This window comes from Castor canadensis, chromosome 2, assembly GCF_047511655.1.
Source record: "Castor canadensis chromosome 2, mCasCan1.hap1v2, whole genome shotgun sequence".
Classification (NCBI taxonomy): Eukaryota; Metazoa; Chordata; class Mammalia; order Rodentia; family Castoridae; genus Castor; species Castor canadensis.
This window is the reverse complement of record NC_133387.1, coordinates 187,643,899-187,654,879: the sequence shown is the minus strand read 5'-3', so window position 1 is coordinate 187,654,879 and position 10,981 is coordinate 187,643,899.

Below are 10,981 nucleotides of genomic sequence, written 5' to 3'. Positions count from 1 at the left end.
TGTTCAATGCAGAGCAGCTAAGGGTTGAGTGACTTTAAGAGGTGTTTTATTTCAGGCAAAAATAGATGTTAAATATGGCTCCTTAGACACCTATATAGATGCAGCAACACTTCACATTTGTAGAGCTCTGTAGTTTACAAGTTTTATCATCATTATATTGGATATTCTTCACATGTCAAGGTTTAAAAAAAAGGAAAGATGATAGATGAGGAAGCTGGGACAAGTCTGACATAGCAGAAAGGACATAAGATTTGGAGATGAATGGCATAGATTCAAGTTACTCCTCTCCCACCAACTACATTTGCAAAAATAATTGTGAATACACACTACTATTTAGTTCTTAGAAGTTTGATGGTCCCCTATTTCCAAGTTTTTGGGAAGGGTATGGGTCCCTCACTACTGTCCCCATTCATGGTCAACACAGGTCACCTCTCTCTCATAGTTCCCCACAAGATTTTTCTCTTTAAAGTTAATGTGTGCAAAGAGCTTTCAGTAGTGGCTGCCAGGTAGTAGGTAATATATGAGTGTTAATTAGTATCATTTATCCTTCTGTCTTGGCACCCATACACTGCCTGCTACATGCTGAGTGTTAAGTAGGTAAATACAGATGGAATTACTGGAAGGTATTCATCATTCTGTGTAGGAGAGAGACATAAACAAATAATAGGAATACAATGAGGTGAGTGCTTCAGAAGGTATTATAATATGCATGCAGTGGTGGGTAATGAAAGGTGGGAGGAAGGATGCAGGAAGATGCATTGAGGAGGTAAAACACAGTAGAAATTAAAGAAAAAGAGGGCATACATGAGTTAATGAGAGTGGAGTGAGGACCTAGTAGGGAGGAAGTTAAGTGTGTAGAAAAGTCCCTTATCACAATGTAGCAAGGTGGGTTCATAGAAAAGCAAATAATTCAATGTGACGAGGAAGCAGAGTGTGAGTACATCATGGTAGAACAGTTTAGAACAGGTGGCCAGGGCCTGACGTGAAAGGCTTTGAATGTCAGGCTAATGAACTTGGATCTTATTTTCTAGCAGTAATGGAAATCCAGTGAAGAGATATCAAGCCAAAGGATGAATACTTGTGTTGTGGGAAGGTTGTCCTATGGGCTATCAGCAAGATGGATTTGAGAGAAGTAAGACTGGAAGCAGAGAGACTCATTAGGAAACTATCTTCACTTTCCAGGTGAAATATAAGAAGAGGCTTTAAAACGATTGTATCACTGAGATAATGAAGAGGAGATAGATTACAAATCTATTTACAAAAATCTTTATTAGAGAACTTGGTACTCCATTGGATGTGCTGGAACAAGCACACATTGAAAAGAAAGAGGCAAAAACAGTGTTGGGGTTTCAAGGTCAGATGACAGAGTAACCAGAGACACCACTAAACAAGTTAGAAGAAGACATTGCATAGAACACATGAGGAGTTTCCCATTTGGATGGTCTGTTCTTGAGGTCTTGTTCAGCATGCACAGACTGCTGTCCAGCAGACCATGGAAGACTGGAAAGATCCTGGAGAAGAATCTACTTTAGAGTTGTAGGTTTGTCAATGAACATTGAGTCATCAATGGACAGGTGATAGCTTAAGCCATGAGACAGCATAGATAACAAGAATATCTCAAAGAAACCAAGCCAGAGTCAGGTTTGAACCACATTCCAACATTAAACCTTTTCATGATCAAATGATGTTATTATTTTCCGTTTCTTTGAGTCAGGTTTTCTGTACTTATAGTTAAAAACATCCTAAGCTGGTACCCTCAATGAGCTTGGAAGCACAGCAACAGGAGGATGAAATGAATGAGTCTCAGTAGAAACCCACCTGCCAAGGACCAGCACCTGAAGCTGAGGGACAGGACAGGCTACCCTTGCTCATTGCTTAAACAAGGTCTAGACCTTTGCCCCTTATTTTTCAGAACTCTGGACTCATAAGCAACACAGTTTCTCTCTCTCTCTCTCTCTCTCTCTCTCTCTCTCTTAGATTTAACAAGGATTTATTTGGTACAACAGGATAAAGTTGAGAGAAGTGGGAGGCATCTTTCCAAGCAGACCCTAGTAAATTTGCCCTCATCAGTCACTGAATCAAATTGGGCCACAGCTCTCCCAAAGCTAATCCTGAAGCCAGGAGTCAATTAGCCTACATTTCCAGATCTAGTAGGTCATAAGGGGTTGCTTCTTCAAGAAGCAATGCCCATGCCCTCCAGGAAAATAGCCATCCCTTGATCATGCTGGACCAGACTGTGTTGCACTTGTACTTGAAAAAGAAAAAAGAGGAGAGAGAATAAATACAAGAAATCTTTTGTGCAGGAGGGGGGTGGGAGGGAAGGAGGAGTGTTTCAAAGGCATTTCTAAATTTAATTATATGTCATTTTCTAATTGTATTTCATAATTGTGTAATTATCCCCAAGTATTTTTCTTTAAGTAATAGAACTAGTAATTACATACTAATTGAAATGTGTAATCTCGTCATTAGGATATGTAAATATATAATAGTGTGAAGAAACAGCAATTAAAATTCTAAGGATGAGTCTCTGTAAAAACCTGTGACATGTTCCTGCTTCTGTCCCAGGATTCTTTGCTCCAACAGGCTTTGAAATTCTGCCTGGACAGGGAAGATAAGCTCCAAGTCCTGGGAACATATGAGAAGACAACACCACATTCACCAGCAAACCCAGGCAGCAGGCAGCAGAGTCACCTGTCTCTCCAATCCATAGCCCTACCCAAAATACCTCATTGGGATTTCCCATTCTCACTCTCCCTATCAGGAAGGAGTCCTAGAGTTGCAGAATATAAGCTGTCTCATAGCTGTCCCCACCAGTCTGAATGCAGAGCGCTGAAAGGGCTAGATCGGCCATGACTCCAGGTCCCACTAATAAACAAAGGAAAAAACTAATACCTCCCCCTAGCCCTGGAGCACCGGCAATACACACAACCAACCATAGGTCAGTATGTGGGCTTTCCCACTATTAGGTAGCCCTCCTTATTAGGACCACTGTGCAGAGGGTTCAGCCACCTGGATGACCTCAAGATGGAGGCAGAGCACTGGCCTTGGCCATACCTGTTTCCTGTCCTGGGCTATGGCCAGGACTTCCTCCCTGACTAAATTTTACAGGGGGTTCTCTGAGTCCTTGTCCTTGGCCTGCTGAGACCAGTTTTGGCAAAGGATGCTATTCAAGTGGTTTATCAGGAATCCCCCACCTTTCAGATTTAATCACGATCTTTCTAGTAATTTTTCATCTACCCTCTCACCCTGCCCATTGGCTGCAAATTCTCATTTGTCCCTGGTGGACTGGAGTAAAGTTTGCTCTCTCTTCTTTATTGAAATAGTCTTGAGCCCAATTGCAATGGTCTTAAAAAGAGTCTTCCCTGCCATTTTTGGCAAGCATCTAGGGCAATTTTTTTTCTTTTATAAGTAAAATCATACATATGGATCACCTTAATTTTTTTGTGTTTCTGTAATAGAATACCACTGACTGTGTAATTTATAATGAACAGAAATTTATTTCCTCAGAGTTCTGGAGGCTGGGAAGATCAAGGGGCCAGTACCTGGCAAGGGCCTTCTTGCTACATCACCCTATGGTAGAAGACAGAGGAGCAAGAGAAAGCAAGTTGGGGTCAAACTCATCCTTTTATAACAGCACCAAACCCTGCCCCCAATGGATGGAGCCATCAGGACCTTATCACTTCTTAAATATTGTATTTCTTAATGCTGTTACCAGGATAATTAAATTCCAACATGAGTGTTTAGAGAGGACAAACATCCAAACCTTAGAAGGGACCCTGAATTGACCTATGAACACACAGATTGCCTCACCAATGGAGTAAACTCAACAAGGTAAGGAGGCACAGAAGAGGAGGGATAATCACCCAGACATAGACAATGGGGAGGATGTATCAAGAGGCTTCATGGGGGAAGTGCCATGTTAACTGAAGCCTAGAGGATGAGTGGAAGCAGAGGAGTCAAAATAGAAGACAGAGGGAGGTAGGGGAACAATATGTGCTCTAGTTGGTGGACAAGAATATAACCTATTCAACAGGGTATAGGCTAGGAAGTAGATGGTCAAGAGAGACTAGAGAGGAAACAGGTCCTGGACTGAAGAGCCTTGATTTTCATCCAAGTTCAGACTCTTAGGCTGGTAGAGTGGCTCAAGTAGTAGAGTACCTGCCTAGCAAGCATGAGGCCCTGAGTTCAAACCCCTATACCACCAAAAAAAAAAAAAAAGTTCAGACTCTCTTGAGAATGATACCGTTTACTAATTTAGAAAAAGTATGTGTTCAAATGAATGGAAAGTTGGGCAGACTGACAAACTGATTGATGACACATGGGAAGGTCTTAGATATCACAGCTGGGTCTGAGGCAAAATTATAACTTTGGCTCCAAAAAGGCTATGATATTACTTGATTTCTGATTCCCTATTCCCAGAAGGTCAAGGAGAGCAATGCAGAGACAAGGACCCAAGGCCTAGTGCTCTCTTAACTCTATATGCTCATGCTGGGAACAGAGAGTTTCTCTCATCCATTCAGCACTTATTTGCAGTAGTCACTTCATATAGACACATACTCCATGCACACACCACACACAGCATGAAAGGCCTTGACCTCCCCATCACAGTGGTAGGGCCTCTCCAAGGACAGGTTCAGAGAGAGCTTCGTAACATTATCAAACAATAGATTGATTTTCCCCCACAACTGAATTCTAAAAGAAGGATTTCAAGCAAGCTGCTTTCAGATCACTTGTGGTCCTCCAAAATCTCGGAGTTGCATGAGGTAACAGCCCAGATGTGACAGGGCAGAGATGGGTCACATACTTGCCTCTGGAGCAGAATGTGACGTGTGGCTTGAGTGACAGAGAAGAGGAGGGAGGGTGTCTCCCTGAAAAGAAGCAAGTGGAACCCGTCCATGACAGCTTTGGTGTGGGAGGGAAGGAAAGGGGAGATTAATGTCAGAAATTGAGAGACGGTAAGTGGAGCTCCAACCTGAATACGTTTTAACTATTTTCTCTGAGTTCCAGTCAAATGAGGATTGAGCTGTGGCATGACCCTAGTGCCAGCAATCTAAGACTGCTTCTAATCATTAGCCTGAAGAATACTTATTGCAGACTTTTATTCTCTTTCTTTCTTCTGAGTTTTTAAAAATTGTTATTAATGTACAAAAAATTTAGCCCATGTGCACACATAAATCCCTATGCAGATCTTGTCAGCTTTGTTCTACCATAAACAGACCATGGGGTAGAGAAAGCATAAAAATAAAGGGTCCTCAGCAGGATAAGACCTTCTTCTGACACTTTCTTGGAGGCCTAGAATCTCAACTACAGCCACCATGGGCCACACAAATGCCAGCCCCTCTCCAGATAGTTTAAATTTTGTCACATTTGTTCAGAAAAGTAACCGTTGCCTCAGTTCAGTCATTTTCTTTATGAAAGTTTCTGTATCGGCTGCCTCACACACACAATGAGACTTACTTTAGTGACAATACAACAGTGCATTAAGTTAAATTACATTTTGGAAGTCATTATCTACCTCAGAAGTCTCTCCCACTAGGTCTGAAAGGTGGAGCTGGGCAGCTCTCATCTGAGTCATTACCTCTTTGGTGAAATCAGTGGGCAGGAGAGAGAACAGGGGAAAGAAGGAGCCATTTGAGCCCAGAATGTAGATCTAGGATCCCTGGGGATCCTAGTGTGGGGCCTGACACCTGCTGTCTCTTCATCTCTTCCTGCTCAACACACCAAGGCCAGAGGTGTGGTGGGGGCAGAATGGGTTCTCAAGTCACACAGATTCAACTTCAAGTCCCAGATTTATCAATATGAGTTCAGGGACCTCGAGAAATTTACTTTACCTCTCTGAAATTTATAATTTCTTGCAGTAAAATAAAAATAGAAATACAGATTCCTATGATTGCTGGAAAAATTCAATAGACAATATCATTAAGTGCTGGCTTCTTTTTGACATAAAATATGGTAAACATTTATCTGCAGGATTCTTTCCTCCTCCCCAGGAATTCTTTCTGTGTACTTGACTGGCTCATCTTCTTCCTCCCTACCGTAATTAGAAAATAGCTAATATTTATTGAGCAATTGCTGACCTTCCTTGTACTATCTCATCTAATCCCTCCAAGGACCCCCATGAGATAAGCACTTCTATTATTTCACTTTCAGATGTAAGAACCAAAGCTTGTCAAGGTTTTTCAAGGCCACATAGCTAGTCAATGGGAAGTGCAGAGTCAGGATCACACTCAAGTGTATCTGACTGCAGGGTTCACTTACTTGCCTGCCTCGTAGCACACCTCTCATTGCAGGCTTGCACAATCAAACAGCCATTCACAGAGAGCTTACCATGTACCAGGCATTGTACTAGATTCAAGAGGTCTAAAAATAAGTAAGACCTGTGGAACTCAAAGTTACATGTAAACTAATACATTCAATAAACTGTCTTATGCAAACAGGGCATTATGGAGAGGTTCTTTCTGGAAAGTGTGAAAAAGTTTTTCCAAGTAGGTTACAGAGTAGAATATTATAAGATGTCAGTGCCAGGCTGGAGTATAAAAAAGAAAAGGACATTACAGATAGAAGGAACTCTACTGACAAAGGCACAGAAGACCTTCATAGGACTCTAAGAGTTGCTCTGCTGGGACACAGATTGCATGGAAATCATGGGGTAGATGATACTGGCCAGGCCATGAGGACCTTACAGGCCATGCTAAGGGGCTTGAGAATTAGCTGGCAGATGGCAGGTATCGTTGTTGTTTTTGTTTGTTCATTTTTGGTGGTGTTAGGGTTTGAACTCAGGGCTTTGCGCTTTCTAGGCAAGTGTTCTACAGCTTCATAGCCTTTTTTATTATAAATTTTTAATAGTATATATTCACTACAGGGGGGAGGAGGGACTTGCAGTGACAATTCCGATCAGTCTTATATTGCACATTATTTACACTGCCTCCATCATCTCTCCTCCTCAACCCCCTCCCCGCCCCCACTTAAAGCAATTGCAAGAGGTTTTTTTAGTTCTGTTTCACATAAGTATGTGAAGTCCATCAACCATATACCATCACCTCAATCTCCTTCCTTCACCCTCCCCCTCCCACTGGTACCCCTCTCCCCCGCACACACTGTGCCTATTTTATAGTCCTGGTTTCATAGCCCTTTTTGCTCTATTTTGTAGATAAGGTCTCACTTTTTTCCCGGGCTGGTATAAAATACCATTCTTCTATTTTATGCTTCTTACTGTAGCTGGGATGACAGGCATGCACCACAATGCCCAGATATTGTTTGACACCAGGATGAACTCAGGACTTCAGTCTTGCTAGGCAAGTGCTCTACCACTTGAGCCATTCCACCATCCCCAGCTATTGTTTGAGAAGGGGTCATGCAAATTTTTTGCCCAGGCTGGTCTTGAACTATGATTTCCTTATCTCAACCTCTCAAGTAGTGAAGATTATAGATGTGAGCCACAAGGACACCTGGCCATTGGTGGATTTAAACTGGAGGGAAAAACATTTTACTTGTAGGTAGATTGCCCTTATTGTTATGTAAAGGATGGATGAGATAGAAGAGAAACTGGAAACAGGGAGACTGTAAGAGAATAGTGCAGATAGTCTAACAGAAGATGATAAGGTCCCAAATCAGAGCAACTGAGAGGGGATGGAGGCAAAAGAAGGGAAACATGTCCTATTAAGGATGCAGCATCTACCTTCCTGGGTCTCCAGGGCTGTGCTGAGCATGAGGGAAACAGTAGGTTGCATGACCAGGCAAATGGTGCCACCATTTCCAAGGAGGGGAAATCAGGGAGGAAGGAGCTTGGTGTGGCATATTATTTGAGACATCTGTGAGACATTAAGGTAGAGATAGATATATAACAGGGAATTAAAAATGTAGCCAGGACTCAGGAGAGCAATCTAAGAAAGAAGTAAAAATTCAGCAACCATTAACGATGATGATAATCAGTGTGGTGGAAATAGATACGATCTCCAAATGGGACATGTGGAGAAAGGCCAAAGACAAGAATTCCAGTACTTTAGGATTGCATATTTTAAGCATATCTGCAAAGATTGAATAGGAATAGTCAGAAACAGAGAGAAGTAGGAAGAGCACTGGAAGCCTAGGAAGAGAGACTTCAGGCAAAGAATGATCACTAGATTAAAAGCAAGGATGGTCCTTTTGAGATGTTTGACTGTGAATGAGGGAAGATGTCAAGGTGTCACCATCCTGGCCCTCAAGGAGACAGGAGGGGATGGAATCAAAGGTGTAGGCACAGGGATTGCATTTGATGAGAGGAATGCTTTCTTCTGAGAGCCTTGGGAGCAGTAATAATGGAAGGAAGCTAAGTGGCAGGGTCATTTGGAATATTTTACTGAAATTGGAAGCCTTACATTTACAGTAGACCCAACATATAAGACTCTGTGATTGTCTACATTTGAGTATTGGGAGGATGCAGGGAAATAGTTAGAAATCTATGGGACAAGTGGAGAGGGAGGGATAAAATAAGTCCTAGAAATCTGCAAAGATGCTGGCAAGAGAAAGATTGAGGCAGTGCATGATGGCTGGTGATTATTCCAGTTACAGAGAACTCCCCTTTGGGCATAGGTGAGAGTAAAATCATGAATGTGATGATGGGTTGAGATTAAAGAAGCAGGTACAGGGAGGGGAGATCAAGGGATGGGAGAGCAAAGAGTCCATTGGCTGATTGCATGAATGAACAAATATTCTCTAAGATGTAACAGCAACCTGTACTCAAAGTTGAGAGGATAAAGTTAGAGCTTTGGTCAGAGGGAGAGGAGTGATGGACCCTGACCCCAATCTTCAACCAATCTCTTGTCACTACCATTTCTGAAGAAGATACACACACAATACTTGCTTCTTTCTAGGGCTGCATGGTGAAACCTGGGTGTGGGGTGGGGGGAGAAGAGCTGGAGATAGGCTGGCCTCAGCCTCTTCTCCCCACTCAGCCTACGACCAGCCTGTCCAGGACCCTGTGTCCCCAAGCCTGGCCTCCATGCCACACCTCAGAGCACATTAGAAGCAGATCTTGCATGGCTTCAGTCAGAGGTGCAGGAATGTGGTCCCATACCCTGGCCCTGCCTTACCCCTGAGGTAGCCCCAGCAACTCACATCTGTAGTTAATGAATTATTTGCAACATGTCTGGCGATGCATGAACTAAAAATCTTACACATATTGGAGGATTTGCCATTTCCATTAAATATGCCATTCATTTGGTGGGTAATTAAATGTGCAATAATGGGCTCTAATTTCTCTCTTAAATGACTTCCTGTGAACAGCAGAAAGGGAGATGCAAAGGTGTAATTTTCTGGAAGAGCCTTTTCCCCCTCTGAAAGCTTTTTAGCATATGGAAGGAAAGGGAAATGAGTAAAATAAGGTTGGTTTTGATGCTGCACTACATGTAAGTCATCTGCAATCCCCTCCCCACCATGGAGAAAGATACTAAAGCCTGCACTACATACCCCCATCCCTGGGGTGCCTGGCAAAGGGCATCTTAGGAACCATTAGGTAAGAGAAGAGAAAGGAGAATGGGCAGGACACGAGGTGATGATGTAGTGGAGAAAGAGACACCTCTGTGGACCCTGCCACAGACCCCAGGGTCCTAAGTCTTCCTCCTGCTCTCCATACACGTGCACAAACAAGCATGGGCTTTGCTGTCTAATTCTAGAAGCACCAGTCCAAGCCAGCTGCAAGGACAGCCAGGAGGCAGGAGGGAAGAGAGCAGTCCATGTCACACCAGAGTGAAAAGGGCCAGGTGTGAAACACTTACTCCTTGGAAGCAGCATGGCTTCATCTCCTACAGTGAAAATATGGCTGTTCCTGAGATTCTGTGAGCCTCCATTTCCTCATCTGTAAGATGGGAATAGTCAGACCCAGCTCAGAAGATACTTGTAACAATCACAGTCTAAACCACATATAAAGCCCATTGATGGTACAGCCCTGGCACACAGCAGAGTAAGCCTGGCTTCCTCTGGCCCTTTGCTTCCTCAGCTGTCATGCAGGGCCAGCCTTGCTGGGTCAACACGCAATTCACCATCAGAGAAATAGCCCAGTTCCTGTTCCTAGCACCTCTACACATCATCCCTTCTACTAGCTCACTCCCTCCATCCCACCTCATCTCCCCCACTTTGTCCCTTCTCTAGATGGCTCTGCAGTTCCATTGCAGTGAGTGTGAGTCTTTCAGCCTTTTCTTGGTTTGCCAGTCTTAAGGGACTGGGCTCCTGATGTGAACGCAAGGGGAGCACCACCAGTGAGGGAGGATGGAAAAAGCAAGGTGGGGCGCCTCACTTTTACTGTCTGGTCTGGAGGGAGTTCACAGCCTCCTGCTCAGCCATCTGAGGCATCCCTCCCCTCAGAGCATCTTCAGGGGCTGACACCAGGGGGCATCAAGCAGGGCTTCACTCCAGGACACTAGCCAGTGCCTCCCAGCCTTCGGTCCCCCACCTTCCCTCCCTCCGCAAAAGGGCTCTGTAGTTCAGCTCAGCAGAACCTCTGCATGTGGATGAGGGTACCCAAAGCAGCAGTAAATCGAGCTGTCTCCCTGCACCTCTGGCCAGAGTCCATTCTGGACATCTGGAAGGAAGATAAGCAAGTAACTCTGAGGATGCATTGCAGGCTGTCTCAGGATCTTGGGACTTTGTAATAGCTAAACTGGAACCAGGCCTGGGGTGGAGGTGGGGATGAAGGCCAAATGAAATGAAATTATCTGGTTGACTCAAAGCAAAGGCTCCCCTCAAAAGACATATATGTGGATGAAGGTGAGCTGAGAATGGGGGTGGGGTTCTTTAAGAGGCAAGATCAGACCACAACTGAAAGGGACCCAAGAAATATGCCCAGTTATAGGGCCTTGGCCACATGCAGTGAGGGAAAGAGGGCAGCCTACAACTCCCTCAAGCCACTTGGGGTTCCTCCCAAGTTCTTCCAATTCTTCACCGACTCAGTTATTCAGACAACATTTATGGACTGTCAACTTCACATGAAGTGGACAATTCATAT